The 17,438-nt window shown below is 32.8% G+C and overlaps 1 protein-coding gene across 1 annotated transcript in view; it reads left to right on the forward strand.

The window, feature by feature from the left end:
• The first annotated feature begins 12,079 nt into the window (after positions 1–12,079).
• Positions 12,080–17,438, forward strand: part of LOC114328529 (chaoptin) — a 149,754-nt gene continuing 144,395 nt past the window's right edge. The window contains exon 1 of the mRNA XM_028277397.2: positions 12,080–12,371. The gene's annotated coding sequence lies outside the window, so the exon portion shown is untranslated. The remainder of the gene's footprint in view (positions 12,372–17,438) is intronic.

A 17,438-nucleotide genomic window follows, 5' to 3' on the forward strand; every position in this document is an offset into this window, starting at 1 on the left:
AAGTGTTTGGCCCAATTTTTGAATATACTAATATACTCAGTTATTTCAAATTATACATAATCTATTAACAAAACCTTGAGTTGATCTAGGTTGCAGTCTATAAAATGGAGAAAATCCCCAAAAACCCCCTAAAAAAACAAATTTCCGGATTTTTCAAGACGGCGCACCTGACGGAAAAATCTGAAAAAAATCAGCGAGTTAGCTTTTGATAAAATACACACAATTCAAAAAAATTGGACCTGCAGCCCCCTCCAAAAAAAAGTTATAGGTTTTAAAAAAGTTAAAAAAAATTTGAGGTTATGTACACTTGACCTAAGGGTTCATAAAAAATGAACATGTTTTGTAAAAGCCTCAGCTAGACGTGTGAATTTTTTGAAATTTTTAAATCAATTACAACCCAACTAAAAAAAATTAAATCTAAAAATTACGTTTTTGGCTGTGGGGGAGGGGTAAGGGGGGTGGCGAGCTAAAAATCCGCGTTATCTCATTTTTTAATTGCACAGAACGTAAAAAAATTAAAACAATTGAATTCTGAAAGTGAGGGTATTTTGCCTATCTTAACGGGGGTACCCTTTGAGTATTTATATGTGTAGTATATGTGGGCCAAATTATATGCTTCTACCATTCAATGCACAATAATTCTTATAATATTTGCACGAATCTGCCGCACATAGGTTCATGTGAAGATACTTTATGCATTTATTAAATGGTAATTAACATAACTAAAAAGTTCAAAATATTTCCAAAAAAATATTTTTACGCTCTTTTCAATGGCAGTATTAACTTTTTGAAAAATTAATACATACAGGACATAATTGAAAAAAAACAACATATTTTTACATAAAAACCAGGAAGAACACAACTTCTGGTAAACCGATTCTTCCGATTTAAGACCTCGATCTTATACATCAAAAAGAGAACCTATATGACAAATTTGGTTGAAATCTGACGTCTCGTTCAAAAGTTATCGGGCTATTAGTAACATATGTATAGTCGCCATTTTGAATGCTCGCCATTTTTGTAAAAGGCAAAATCTGAGATGTCCTCATATCTAAATTTGAACCTTTATATGTGTAGTATATGTGGTCTAAATTATATACTTCTATCATTAAATGCACAATTGTTTCACATATCGGCTGCACTATTACCAGAATAGAGAAAAATGTCTATAACACCACGAAAGCGACTAAAATCCAGGAAAAGCTTCCTTGGAACAGTGCAGGATAAACCGCCTCAGTATTTTCCTCTTTCCCAGGTTCAATGGACCGGCCAGTCTCTAGACTTTAAAACTTGGAAAACTATGAATAGGATAAGAACGGGGGTCGCTCCTGTAAAATCAAACATGGTAAAATGGGGGAAATAGACCAAGCTGATGTAAACTGTGACTGTGGAGAAACACAGAATATGGAACATCTTCTTAAATGCAGAAACTGTCCTCATCGGTGTACCCTCGAAGATTTGTGGCTCGCCAACAAAAATATAACCGACGTAGCCCGATACTGGGCCGAAATTTTATGAATGTTATGTCCGGACACGATAAAATAAAGTAAGTAATGAGCAAGAGAATGAAAAATGGTGAACAACAACGACGAGGTTAAAAAGAACGTCCAAAACAAAAAAAAAAGAGAAAGATAAAATATAAAAAAGACGAAAGATATACAATAACAGAAAAATTCATTCGAGTCAATTCGAACAGTCAAGATGAGGCTCTAAATAGATTCATTCGAGTCAAGTCAAACAGTCAAGATGTGCTTTTAAATATAAATATATTCCTTCGATTCACTTCAAACAATTAACATGTAGGGTAGAGTGTGTAGTTAGAGAAATAAAGGGCTTTAAAAAAATCTTTAAAGGGCTATCCTAGTGTAAAAGTACGAATTTCATAAACTTTTTGGGGACTTTCTAAAATAAAAGTACCTACTGTACCAATTGTTTTGAAAATTTGCACGGCACGAGTATTTACTATAAAAAGAAGTATATCTAAAAAAATTTTCATCAAAAATATTGAGAATTATACGATTTCTGCGCCATCTACTGGCACCATGAAAATAAAAACAGCTCCACTGCTGCAGTGATTGGGACTAATAGAGATCCTGAAACATAAAATTTCAAATTTATTATTAAATTATAAGTTATTTTCTACACCATCAACTAGGGGTTTTTGATCGGATGAAAAATGTCAATTTGGCAATCTAATTAAATTAAAAATTTCAACACTTCATCATTTTTCCAAATTTTAATATTTTTCAAAAATCCTAGTTGATGGTATAGGAAATAACTTATATTTCAATAATCACTTTGAAATTTTATGTTTCAGGATCTCTATTAGTCCCAATTAGACAAGACGAAAACGGCGGGTCCGTTGGGAAAAATATTCCCATGAGATTTTTTTGCATAATCACATTCGTGAGACATCCCAGAATAAGGTTCAAGAAGTCGTCCACGTGAAAAGTGGTTCAATTTTTTTTTAACAATTTTTTTTAAACAAATTCCAAAAATCATTGATTTTGGCTCGGACAATTTTTTTTAGGTTTCTTGGACCATTCTAGACAAAAAAGGTCTCTTATAATTTTTCTATAAAGTTGATCTTTTTTGGGTTATAAGCAATTTAAAATTTGAAAAACGCGAAAATGACCCTTTTTAAGACTTAATAACTCGGTTAAAAATTACTATTATGAAAGTTAGAAAGTAACTAAATCAAAATTTAAAGTCTCCGCTACATGATCCTGAAGAAATCTGTGTTATAAATTTATTACTAAGCTGTTATTTTTAATTAATAACAATGGGCGGTTAGATCGTATTGACGCGGCTGTGAATGTGAGTGCAAGTAAGATGCACAATTGGACTGCCGGAATGGCATCTCTCTCGCACTCAGCATTTACGGCCGGCTAATACGTGCATGGCGCTCATTATTATTACATAAAAATAACAGCTTAGTAATAAAATAATGACAAACATTTCTTAAGGATCTTGAAGGGGGGAGGAGGGGCATTAAACTTTGATTTAGTCACTTTCTGACTTTCATAATAATATCTTTTAATCGAGTTATTAAGCCTTAAAAATCGTCATTTTTCGTTTTTTTTTCAATTTTAAATTGTTTATAACTCGAAAACGATCAACTTTAGAGAAAAATTATAAGAGACGTTTTTTATCCAGAATGGTCCAAAATATCTACAAAAAAGTTGTCCGAGCCAAAAATATCGATTTTTGTAATTTTATTAAAAAAAGAATTGTTAAAAAAAATTTGGACCACTTTTCACGTGGGCGACTTCTTGAACCTTATTCTAGGATGTCTCACGAATGTGATTATGCAAAAAAATCTCATGGGAATATTTTTCCCAACGAACCCGCCGTTTTCGCCTTGTCTAAATCACTGCAGCAGTGGGGCCATGTTTTTATTTTCACGGTGCCAGTAGATGGCGCATAAATCGTTTAATTTTCAATATTTTTTTATGAAAATTGTTTTACGTGTACTACTTTTTATAATAAACGCTCAAATTTTCAAAATAATTGGTACAGCACTTTTTATTTTAGAAATCTCCAAAAAGGTATCTTAATTTCGTACTTTTACACTAGGATAGCCCCTTAATTTCGTGTTTCACTATCGGCGATCAAAGGTACAGCTTTGCCGATATCACAGTATAAAGAGCGATATTATACAAAAGGAAAAACATTATAGATATAATCAGTCAATTCACACAACATGCACAATTCAACAACACAATGATATCCTGTCAAACTTTTTCTTTGTAGAATTTTTTTTTTCTGATTTTGGCTTTGGTTTAGAACTAGAACCTTTAGCCACGTAATTTTATAACTTATCACTAAGTCAGGGGAGTAATGTGTAGTGTGTGTGTTGAGTAAGTGTCTTGTTACTTTGCAAAGTCGACGTCATTGTCTTTGCAAAGAGACGCTAATTGTTTCCGAACGTCTGCGGTCCCTCCGGTGAGTACCGATCCCACAAGGACAGAAACTATTTTTCATTTATTAATTTATAATAAATGAAAAATTTCTGCCCCTGGTATTGTAGAATTCTAGTGTTAAAAATAAATATAAAGTTTGACATTGCTACATATACAATATGCAATCGATTATACTGTCATTACTATTTATAATCCGTTTAAAAATGTGTCTGGTTTTAGATAAAATATTATGATATAAGTGCTTCTGATAAATTAACATTATCTAAGTATTCAATGGATTATTATCAAAAAACAAATATTTGTTATTCTTGAAAAATATGCTTTGATTAAAAGTAAATATACCAAACACTAGAAACTTAGAAATCAAGCAGTTCAAACTTATTAATTCTATTGATTTTCAGTTAACTATTTTGTTACCCTTTGTTCTTGCCCTCCTATTAATGTTCATCTAACATTTATCTTTTAATCTTTATTTCATCATCTTCTGTTCAGTCTTCTCCAATCTTTTATTTTTCCTTTAAGATTTTTAAATAGATTACTCATCATAGATGGTATTACATTACATTGGTTCCTTGATAGTTCCCACAATTTTTGTATTTTTTACTTTTTTGTATATAGATGTAATATATGCTTCCCTCCATTCGTAATCAGTTCTTTAGGTATTCTTCTTTGGCCCTCTGATTCTTTAGTGTTTACATTGTTTTTTAATTCGACTCACGGTTGTGCATATACCTACATGATTTTCTTATTCCTGTCGTCTCTTCCATAAATCGACATCATTTTCAGTTGCTGGTTTTTTGAATAACTTGAAAATAACATTAAGATTGTCTCCTGCAGATTCTTATTATTTTTCTTCCTCTTTTTAAGCAAATCTGCTTGTTCGTTGGCAGATTGATAGGTACCTCTATGGAAGGTTGTCACTCCATCGTTTGCTCGATCGGCCGATACTTCTTCTACCGATTGGTGATTTATCTCTTGCTATTGCTATTTTGACCACACGTGTCTCCCCATTCTACTTATGTGGCTATACCATTATTTTTTTTCTATTTAGTGTTCAACATGTTACCACGTTGATGTTGACTGTTTTTATCTCCTTTTTTGAATAGGTGGTAGTAGAATTAGTTCGCTCGTTCCCCATTCTTGCCGTATTTTATTATGTTTTATAATTTTGTTAATTGTTCTGTAATTGCTGTTCCACAATATTTCAGTAATTCGTTTGGAATTCCATCTTTACCTGCAGCTTTTCTGTTCTTCAGCTTTTCAAGTGTTTTCGAACTTCCTCTATACTTGTATTAACTTCTTCATTTGTGGTAATTTCTAGTGTTTCCGATTCTAGCATCATTTGTTTTTCCTCTGCATAGAGCTTTTTAGATAGCCAATCCAAGTGTCCTTTTCTGTGTGTTTTGGTTCTATGTATTTATAATTATCGTAGGCCTCTTGTGTCTTAGTTGACTGTATTTTAAGTAAGCTTTTTTCTTTTCTTTACATTTTTCCTTCATTTCTGTACAAAACCATGGAGTTCTTCGACTTGGAAGCGATTTATTTTTATTAATGTTTCTTTCACCAGGAACTTCCTTAGCCGAGGCTAAGATATTATTATTATCTCCTGGATTTTATCCAGATTTAGCCATACGGCTCACACTCCCTCTAAGGGGAAACTTGACTCATCTCAGGGAAAATTGGATGGTTCCATGACATCTCGTAACGCTACAGTTCGTAACCGGACAACTGGTAACGGACAATTCGTAACAGCGACAGTTCGTAACGGCGACACTTCGTAACGGCGACAGTTTGTAACTATACAAATTCGTAACGGACAATTTGTAACGTCCAAATTGAATTATTCTGTTTATTTTAGTTAACGTGGAAACTAAATGTTATTACAATTATAACTAAAATTATGTTTATCAGTTTAACGAATCAGTATCAGGATAAACATTTTTAATGCATTTCATATTTCGTGTTTCAGAATTAATTCAAGTATTAAAGAATTAAAAGCCATCCTTCTTAGCAACTATAACCGTTGATTGAATACCCCAACGCTATAACCAATCACAAGGTTTATTAGAATATAATAACAGGTAATTATAATCTTTCCTTTACAATATGTCTAGAAAATTGGGAATGTCTGAAGATGGTTGTTGGCTTAAATATTTCACGAATTATTTCATTATGCCTTTGTCTAGGTATATGCAAATTTAAGGAACGATAATTAGAGGGATAAACTTTTTTAAAAGTATTGTTAAAAGTCTAAAGACTTTTAATACATATATTCTGAAAAACGAAACATAAAATGTGTTAAACGTCTTTATCCCGGTACTAATTCGTTAAATTAATAAACATAATTTTAATTATAACTGTAATAACAGTTAGTTTCCACGTTAACAAAAATAAACAGAATAAATCAATTTTGACGTTACGAATTGTCCGTTACTAATTTGTATAGTTACGAACTGTCGCCGTTACGAAGTGTCGCCGTCAAGAACTGTCGCTGTTACGAATTGTCCGTTACCAGTTGTCCGGTTACGAACTGTCGGGTTACGTGATGTCTGGTCACGAAATTGGATATAGGGGACCTTCCAATGAAACACCAATCAAAAGACATAAAAAAGATAAACCCAAACTACATAAAGACATAATATGCATTAAATTTCCTTAATTTTCCTAACTAACGTATTTATTAGGCTGCATAATTAATTTGTCTGTCTGTAGTTTATGGTAGGGGAGCAAAGTATGCTAAATGTGCAGTCACTCGAGCGCTTTGGGGACCTATTGGGTTGTGAAGAGTAGGTCTTAAAATCAAAAAAAGTTAAGTAAAGTTTTCCATTTTAGTGGGCGCTTGCCATTTTTTTATTTAACTTTCCATTTCCAACAATGGTTTTTTCCGATTATAACGCCATCTATCCATAATTCGAAAAAATGTTTCGAATAAAAGTTACTTATTTTTACGTAGGGAATCCAAATCTGCAATAAAAAATGAGGGCTCCTATTTAAGATTTTAAAGTAACCCCCCACCCCACCTCCGTGGGGGGTCGTGTTTGGTGCCATTCGATAGATTTTTCAAAAATATTGAATAAATGTATTTTACAGTTTTTCGATCTGATGTTCATTTCACGAAATATCGCGGGATTCGTATTAAAAATATTTAATTTTCCCCCCACCTCTCTCCTTGGGAAGTCGTGTTTGGTATCATTCGATAGATTTTTAAAAAATATTGAGCACATATTTTTTAGTTTTTCGATATTTCATTCATTTCGCGAAATATTCGCTTTTTTCTCGTGAAACTTTGGGACTCACCCATTTCCTTACGCCCGGTTCAAATTGTCAGATTTTTGAAATATACACTCTTTTGCATGCACTTAACTTACCTTATCTTACTCTGACAATTTCGAGTTTTTTTAAGGATAGATTTTTTTTTTCGGGCCCCCCTTAACGAACTCCCCTGTGTTAAGAGCCAATATATGGTAGAGGTACATCTGCAGGGTACCAGGTTTCTCCCTATATGCTAATCTGACGCGCTCGAGTAACTGCAAAAATCCCCGCTTGGGCTCCCCTACCATTAAGTTTCACGTCAACTCATATATTTTTATGTATATTTCAACAATTTTTTTCTTTAATTATGGACCTTGTTAGGGGGGAAATTTCCCCTTTTTCCCTCCCCGTAGATCCGCCACTGCCTTCGGGAAATGCTGCATTAATTTTAAAATATTTTATTTATTCAACAAAGGTCTACACATACTCAAAAATCCGTTAAGTTCTCGAAACCTTCGCGTAAAAAGTTGCAGATCGTCGTTAAAAACAATTTAAAATGTGCAAACATACCGAGAAACAACGGTCTTTATTAAACAACGAAGAAGAATACACGAACTGAAGTTTTAAGAGAAAGGCATGGAGTACTTTTACCGCAGTAGTTATCAAAGACGAGCGGTTCTTGAAGGTCTTCGTTTGCGACGTAGAAATTTCTGTAAGACTTCCCTCTTGGATTTCTCGCACAATGCCATTTATTACAAAGCAATCCATAGACGTACCCGCAGAAAAAATGAATTGTTTTGTTTTATTTGCAAAACTCAAAAGGCCTTGAAGGCCTAGTGCTAAAAATACAATAAATATACCTAATACATACATACAATAATATAATACATATTACACAACTTGTATCAAGTGGGGTGGTTTCTTGTCCAATCATGCTGCTTGTCTACTACTCAATTTTTTTTTGACATCCATTTTATTGCAATCTATTTTATAAAAAATAATAAACAATACATTATGAGTGTTAAGAGTATGACACAGTCAATATTCACCAAGTGGTGAATACCTAAAAGAGTACAATAGTGATTGAATTAGTACAGTTATTAATAAATTAATTGAATTAATTTGAATAGTACAATAGTAATAAGTGGGAATGATTAGTTAGTCTTGAGGTCAAGAGTGTCTGTTCTTTTTAGTCTTCTGTTCTGTAGGGGTGTTAGGAGATTGGTGACCAATATGTTTGGGTGAACCTGTAGTCTATTGTGGTACTTGGAGCACAGAGAAACCGGTGTCGGAAAGTTGGTCGAGAACACTTCGTCGACGGAAAATTAGTTGACAATATTTGGTCGACAAACAGTTGATCGAATTAACAATTCATCTAATGTACAATTCGTCGACGAACATTTGATCGAATGGGTTTTTCGTCGACAAAGACCCAAATGGAATAATACATGGCGGAAACCGGCCAATATATAAAGTTAGTTTCTTTGTACCATATCAAAAAAAAATTTTTATAGATTGCCAGTCCTAAGCCTTGGATAAAGTGTGAATATTATGTTATTCTCACGATTTCTTTACTTTTTAATTGATATTGACTGATAATTGCAGTCGAAAACATTGTACGGAAATGCTTTGATTTCCTAACAATTTATTTACCTCAGCATCTCACATATTTCTTCTTGTCCGCAAGTACCACCAAATTTGCCTTGTCCGGAAATGCTCTGTTCGCAAGTGCACCGACACCAAAAAGAAGATCGGTACAACATCAGTAATTAAAATATCGGTTTATATTTGCTGTCTACTCTCCCACCGCAGCCAATTTTTTCATTAAATTTCATTAAAATAAGTAAGATTTAGAAAAGAAAATTGACAAAATCCCAAAAAAAATAAATTCAGATATGTATAATACAATATTCCAGTTAATAAAATAAAAACCAATAATCCGTCGTTTGTCACCATTAATCCCTTTATCCTAAAAATAAATAACAGTTTGTCGACGAAAAATCTATTCGATCAAATGTTCGAGGGATGTTCACAAAAAATTAAAAAGTCATTTCAAACATGTTAAACGATTAAGAAACACCCTAGGAATAATTGTCCAAAATTTCAACAAAATTGAAAAAGCCTTTCTATAAAAAATCTTTATTAGAAATCTAGCATTATTTTAAATTTCAAGAACGCTTCTCTATTGGCCTGACGTCACTAGTTGCATACCCCAAGCGCGCGCCATTCTCATAGTGTTACTGTTTACCTGTTTGACGTTTCAGGTCATTTTATTTTGTTCTCTTCTTGTTTTATCAGGTTTAAAGTGGAGTTTTATAGTGAATTTGTTTAGTTTAAAGTGGATAGACTGTTTGTAAGGACATATTTTGGGTTTTACAAAAATAAACAAATAAAATGGAAGAAGGTTTTCAGAAAGCCGATTCGTATAAACTACCGACTGTAGTGTAGATGTAACAATGGTGTATGATTTATTGGCATCTTGTAAAAAAATAAATCTACCACAGCTTTACTGAGTGTATATTCCATATAATTTTCCATGTCTTCTTTAAGCTAAAAAAATAAATGCTTAATACTCCACAAAAAAAAATAGAGAAAGTTGTATGCATGCATTGTACGCATGCATATTGCATACATACATTGGCTGGTTATTACTTTACCTTGGTTAGGTGTATTAAAAATATTTTTATTCTTCTTCATGTGCCTTGTCCGTTGTGGACGTTGGCTATCATCATGGCAATTTTAATTTCATTTGAGGCGTTTCTGAATAACTCGATCGATTTTTGTCCAAATCATTGGCGTAAGTTTTTAAGTCATGAGTGTCTTTTCTTCCGGGTCCGCGTTTGCTCTCTATTTTACCTTGCGTTATCAGTTGGAGTATACGATATTTATCATGCCTCATGATATGACCGAAATATTTAAGATTTCGTTTCTTAATTGTAAAAGAGATTTCTTTTTGTTTTCCCATTCGACGCAATACCTGTACGTTGGTGTGGGTCGCCCAGGATATTTTGAGGATACGTGGGTACACCCACATCTCGAATGCCTCTAGCTTTTTCATTAATGTTTCCATTATTGTCCAGGCCACTGCGCCATATAGCAAGACCGGAAATAATAACATTTTAGCAGCCGCATTTTTAGTGGGAGAGATATTATGTCGCAATGGGTGAAAATATTTCTCATGCATGTTGTTAAATGTTGCTATGTCCTTTTCAACTCTAGATCTTATTTCGGTTGTTTCGTATTTCGAGTTGACAACTGTTCCAAGGTAAAAAATATTTTTGAACTTGGGTATTATACATTTTCATTTCAACCAATCTTTTCACTAAATTATTAATGATTTTAATATAATATAATATAAAGTCATACCTACATCCACATGTAGTTATTTCAAGGTTTACTTTTACTGTATGTATTATTAGAATCCCGTTTTTAGGAATATCCCAGTTTAAGGAATACAAATTTGAGGTCCCGAAACTTTTTCATTTACTCTTTAAGGGGGTAGGTGCAAAATCTTGGTCCAATGCTATTTAAATTCATTCATTTTTTTCGAATTCTGAGAAAACCAATAAGTATTTTTGAAAAATGTAAATGCAGAAAGAACAATTACATTATTACCAAGGGCCGAAAGTCTCTGGAAAACTTCTATAATGCTTATTTTATTAAGTTAGTTCTTTAAGTTAGTTATTTTAAGTTCTAGCTGCAACAAACCATTTCTTTTTCTGTTTTAAATTGACTGGAACGGTAATAAAAATCTTGTCAGAACTGTTTTTTGATGTATTTACACACCCAGGAACAAAACACCACTGGCTTTATTTTTAATAATTAAATACGTAAAAAACTGCGCACATTCAAATACACTGAGTAAATAAGTATACTAAACTAGTCATCGATCAAAGACGTTACGACTGCTGACGTCACAGACCGTAGCCTCGGTGCAGGGTACCGTTTTTCTAGCCTCCAAGAAAATCAACATTATGAACTCATTTATCTTAAAAAATATACATTTTTAAACAGTTTTATGATTGTTACGTTTTTATATACCTTGTAATCTATTGAATTTAACTATATTTAAAAATTAGTGAACATCCCTATTGTGCATTCGACCAACTGTTTGTCGACCAAATGTTGTCGACTAATTTTTCGTCGACGAAGTGTTCTCGACCATCTTTCCTAGACCCTTAGTCTGCTTTTATATAAAAAAAGCAGTTGTTTTTAGAACTCTTTAGCTACGTATTATTATAATATAATATTTATGGATTACTTTCGAAGGCCGACATGATCAACCAAAAAAGAAGATGTACCTATTTGGTGATTTTTCTAGTGACTTTCTTGGGTGTGAATCTGTATTTTTGTTTACTCCTCCTGGTTTAAAAATAAAGCATAGTAGGGGTGGGAAAATATCAATAGAAACCTATAAATTTACATTATATTGATAGTTTCTTACCTTTAGACGTATCGGAGGAGTTTGGCTGCTGCCACTGTGACAGCAGAATTTTTTTAAATTGGCCTGTGACAGTTTGACACCGATACATCAATACACACTTTCAATATAATGGCCAGATAGCGGCCAGAAATCTTTCGATTTTTCAAGTTATTTTTCGGCTTCGTTTCCTTAGATAATTTAGTAAACATCACTTCTTTATGTGTGATATACTTTTAAATGCCATACGCTAAATAAAACATACATATATTTATAAGAGTTTATTCAATATTATTGGAGATTAAAGCGGATTATCACTTTCTTCCGTCTTACATTATCGTTACTCTAGTACTTCCTAATGATTTCCTAAGTGTCTTTATTTGTAAAAAAATCGGCGAGTTTTTTCTCGGCCCCTTAGTTACGTCAATGTACGAAGAACCAAGTCGAGTTCTTGAGTGTTGTGCCCGGAGCGATGTAGTTGGTATCTAGGTCCTAGGAGGCTTTGGTTGGCTCGCTGGCTTGGATTGAAGTGAAGTTGAATTGAAAGGTGCGACCACCGCTGACGGCGAGATTTCGCGCACAAGAATCGTGCTCTCACGTACCGAATTGCCGATTTCAAATTTTCATTTTTTCCTTTTTTTTTAATTTCGAGTGAAGTGAATATTTTGAGTGTTTGTGCTATTATTGGTTTTCTTCGTTAAATATGACATTGTGACTGGGAACATTTTAATTTTTGATTCTTAAAGGAATATCATCACTCTTCTTTTATTGCGAAGGTACGATACATTTTTTTTGAAATTTTAGTTTTAACCCATTAACGCCAAAATATATTTTTTCAAATTTCAAAATTTTACTTTCCTATACATAGTAATCTTGTTCTTAATAAGGAAATATTCATGAAATTAATAAACCATTTTTCATTTTAGAATTAGGACCCGATCTATAAATAGGACACTGAGCGTTAGGTTATCATAATTGCAAATATATATGAATGAATTTAAAACAGTTATGATAACATTATTTTGAGTGGTTGTGTTTTTATTAGTTTTCTTTGTTAAATATGAGATTGTGACCAGAGCTATTTTACTTCAAATCAGGCCCGAGGCACTACAAAATTTTCGGGCCCCTAAATATAATTTAATAATAATAATATTTTTTTAAATGTATTAATTATTTAATTGAAATATAGTTGCACGAGAATATAAAATTTTTATTAACAATAAATAAAATGTATATTTAAACAATTAAACATTGTTTAAGGGGATAAACGCAAACTTTCAGCTTCAGTGCTATTTAAATGCATTCGTTTTTTTCGAAGCCTGAGAAAACTAATTAGTATTTTTGAAAAATTTAAACGCAGAATGAAAGATTACGTTACTACCGAGGGCCAAACCCTGAAATCTTGGATAATGTTTATTTTAATAAGTTACAGTAGTGAAAAAAAAAAATAAAATTGAGTGTGATTTTTAATTTTAAATATGTATCTTATTCAGAAGAAACTTTTTATTTATTCTAAGGGACATTCGGCCCTCGGTAATAATGTAATCTTTCATTCTGCGTCTAAATTTTTAAAAAATATTTATTAGTTTTTTGAGGATTCGAAAAAATGAATGCATTTAAAGAGCATTGAAGCCGAAAGTTTGCGCCTATCCACTTAATTATAACTCTTTTGGTTATCATTTATCATTGCCTGTTCATAAAATGAAAGAATTTTGAAAATTTGTTTTGCTATTGTAATAAACATGTTTTGTTTGGTGATATTTCCGGGCCCTATTCAAATACGGGCCCGAGGCAGGTGCCTCACGGGCCTAGTGGTAAAATAGGCCCTGATTGTGACTGGGAACATTTTAATTTTTGATACTTAAGAAATTTCATCACTTCTTATTATTGCGAACGTACGATAAATTTTTTAAAGATAAAAAAGGTACGATAAAGAAAAAGAATCAGAAAAATGTAGCAAAAAAAAGTCCCAGAAAGAAAAATGTAGCAACGTACTCAACCGCCTAAAAACGAATTTTACATATAGTCTGCGATTTGCAAATAGCCTGATGTTTTTGATGTAGGCATAGGACTACTACGATATCAAATAATTTTTTAAAATTTATTCCATGGTTTTGGATTGCTTGATCTTGGTCCATTCAGCCACGATAAATATCTAATAAATACAATACAATACAATAAATACAATATTAAATATAAGGATATTACATGCATACAAACAAGGAATTAGACAAATAGTACTAAATGCTAATAGATACTAAATACTAATACATACTAAAAATATTAATTTTTTGTCACAGCGCTAAGACTTAAACCTGGTTCACCAACTCGGATCCTTTAGACACACCTTTAGGCTCTCTTTGCGTGTGTTATTTAATTAATATTATGTTTTTTCTCTTTTTTCTTTTTTTAATATCTTTTTGTTAATTTTTTTATTATTTTTTATTATTATTATCCAGATTTAACCATACGGCTCACACTCTCTCTAAGGGGAAAATTCACTCATCCCAGGTAATATACCTATGGTAACAGAAGGATTGAGCTCTGGTGGGGCTCTGCGACTTGGTATGCTGGAGTATCTCCCAAAAATTTTCGTACGCATCTGGAAAGTAGTGCAGCTTTCTGCACGGTCTTATAGAGATGTCAATTTAGAACCAGCTTCTTTTATTTTCTAGGATATTCTTCGGAATGACTCCAGTAGGAAAAATAATAACAATCGGTATTGTCTGGGTACCTTCCACTTTCCATTATCTCCGTATTTAAATATCCAGATCTCTGTACTTTGCGATATTTTCGTTATATCAAACACGCAGGGCCTCGATTTTTGACCTTTCGCTTCGTTATCGAACGTATTCGTTTCGTATCTGTTTAGTATACGAAGCGAATACCTTCGATAACGAAGCGATATCGAACGTATTCGCTTCGTATCTGTTTAGTATACGAACCGAATACGTTCGACAACGAACATTTGCCACTGTTTGGTCTGTGAGCATAGTTCGTTCCCAGTATAGCTTGTAGATGTCAATCTCAAGCATATTCTCAGAAACGTATTTATATGTAATATGGTTTGTTTGGAGAAGTCCCAATTTGATAGCTATCACTTGATAAAGGGTCTTTCCTACTATGTTATGCCATTTGTTGTATTCAGTTGCAGATTGTATTATCATTTTTTTTTAATTTCATTTCATATATATACATATACATTAGCACTTCGAGCCAAGCAGGCTCATGGCTTGGTTTACAATCTTCCTCCATTCTTGCTTGTTCTTCGCTTTTTCTTTCCAATTGGTTGCATTGAGATACTTCAGGTCATCATTAACTTCATGGCTCCATCTGGTCCTAGGTCTTCCTTTTCTCTTTTTACCACCTATTGTAGCGCTTAACATGATTTTAGGCATTCTAACTTGGGCCATTCTTTGGACATGTCCTAACCATCTAAGTCTTTGTGATCTTACAACTGCAATTATATTAGGCTCCTTATACAATTCTTCTAACTCCTTGTTTGTTCTTCGTGTCCACTGATTGTTGATTATTTTTCCCCCAAATATCCTTCTAAGTATTTTTCTTTCCCATACTTGTAACATTGATTGCTCGGTTTTTGTCATAGTCCAAGTTTCTGAGGCATACGTAACTATTGGTCGTATCACAGTTTTATACGTTCTTAATTTAGCTGCTTTGGATATATTTTTGCTTCTGAGTATTTTATTGAGTGCATATATGCAACGATTCCCTGACATTAGTCTTTTGTGTATTTCATCCCGGATATTTGGTTTACTAGAAAATAAGGTCCCTAAATATTCAAATCTGTCTACCTTTTCAAATTTATACATTGTTCCTTCATTCGTTGTTATCATTAAATATTGCCCTTGTTCAAATTTTTTGTCGGTCCATTCCATATACTTAGTTTTTGTTTCATTTATATAAAGTCCTTTTTCTCGAGCTGCCTTTTCTAGTCGTTCTACTACCTCTTTTAGTTGTTCCTTGCTTCTGGATAGAATTACTACATCATCCGCGAATGCCAAACATTGATGTTTTTTGTGATATATAGGTATGTCCTGATCTGTTAATATTAGCCTCTTTTATTATCATTTCCAATACTACATTAAATAGCAGTGATGACAACGGATCCCCTTGTCGTACTCCTTCTTTCACTTCGAAATTTTCTGTTAGTTTGTTATTAACTTTTACTTTATTTTCTGTTTTCGTAAGTGTAAGCTTTATCATTCTTATTATTTTTGGTGAAACTTCTAGATTTTTTAACGCTTTATATATTTCTTTTCTTTTTATTCTATCAAAAGCTTGCTTAAAATCTAAGAAGAGTGCCATTGTTGGTTTATTATATTCATAGCTCTCAGCTTGTATTTCTCTTAAAGTAAAGATGTTGTCTATAGTACTTCTTCCTTTTCTAAAGCCACACTGGTATTCACCTATGCTATTGTTAAGACTTCTTGCTAGTTTGTTTTTGATGTGGACTGCTAATATCTTATATATTACATTTAATAGTGCCACGCCCCTATAATTTTGACATTCTGCTTTGTCCCCCTTCTTATAAAGAGGACATATCACTGCTTGCTTCCACTCCATTGGTAGTTCTTCCTTTTCCCATATGTTTTTTAGTAATTTGTGTATTTTGTCTGTCAGCTGCGCTCCTCCATATTTTAACATTTCCGCTGTTATAGAATCACTTCCAGGACATTTATAGTTTTTTAGATTCTTAATAATAATTTCAACTTCATTTAGGGATGGTGCTATATCTTCCGTACTGTCTCTTTGCATACTCATTATGGCGTCTGTGTATCCTTCATTATCGTGATTTATGTGTTCTTCATTTCCATGATCTGTGTCTTCTTCATTGTGATTATTTGTGTACTCCCCGTTTAACAATTCATCAAAATATTGTTTCCATCGTTTTAATATTTCTTGGTCATCAAATATCATTTTTCCTTCTTTATCTTTGTAATAAATGGGCTGTGGTTTATATTCTCTTTTTTGATTTTTAATGCCTTGATATAAATTTCTAATAAGATTATTTTTGTAATTCTCTTCAATGTCTTTCAACTTATCTTCGTAAAATTTTCTCTTTTTATTTCGTAAAATTGCGCTGGTTTTTCTTTTTTGCTCTATGTAAAGTGTTTCCGCTGTTTTTGATTTCAGTCTTAGACTTTCTAATCGTAGCTTGTTCCGTTTCTCTATTTCTAGTTTGCATTCATCGTTGAACCATGCCTTTTGTTGTTTCTTGATTGGCTTGTCAGTATCATCTGCTACGGCTTTTAAAGTATTTTTAATTAAGTCCCATGTTTGTTCTACATTGTCATTTTCTGTAATAAGTTCCAGTTTCTTGTTAAGTGTCAACTGGTATACCTTTTTTTCTTCTTCTGTTTGTAACCTGACTAGCTTGTTCATCATGCGTTTTTCTCTGTTTCTGTTTCTATTTATAGGTATTATTTGTTTCATTTTTATTCCCACTAAAAAGTGGTCTGAATCTATATCTGGCCCTCTATATGTACGTATATGCATTATGCTTTTTTCTACATCCTTCTCTATTAAAACATGGTCTATTTGGTTTACCGTTTGACCGTCCGGCGATCTCCAAGTGCCCTTGTGTATTTCCTTTCTCTGGAAGTAGGTACTTTTTATTAAAAGGTTTTTTTCTCTTGCAAAGTCGATGAGCATGTGTCCATTGTGATTCGTTGTTGGATGCAAGCTGTATTTTCCTATAGTAGGCTTAAATATGTCCTCTCTACCTATTTTGGCATTGGTATCTCCAAGGACTATTTTGAGATCATATTTGGGGATGGTTTCATATACTTGGTCCAGTAGGTTATAAAACTCTTCCTTTACCT

This window comes from Diabrotica virgifera, chromosome 2 (assembly GCF_917563875.1).
Source record: "Diabrotica virgifera virgifera chromosome 2, PGI_DIABVI_V3a".
NCBI lineage: Eukaryota > Metazoa > Arthropoda > Insecta > Coleoptera > Chrysomelidae > Diabrotica > Diabrotica virgifera.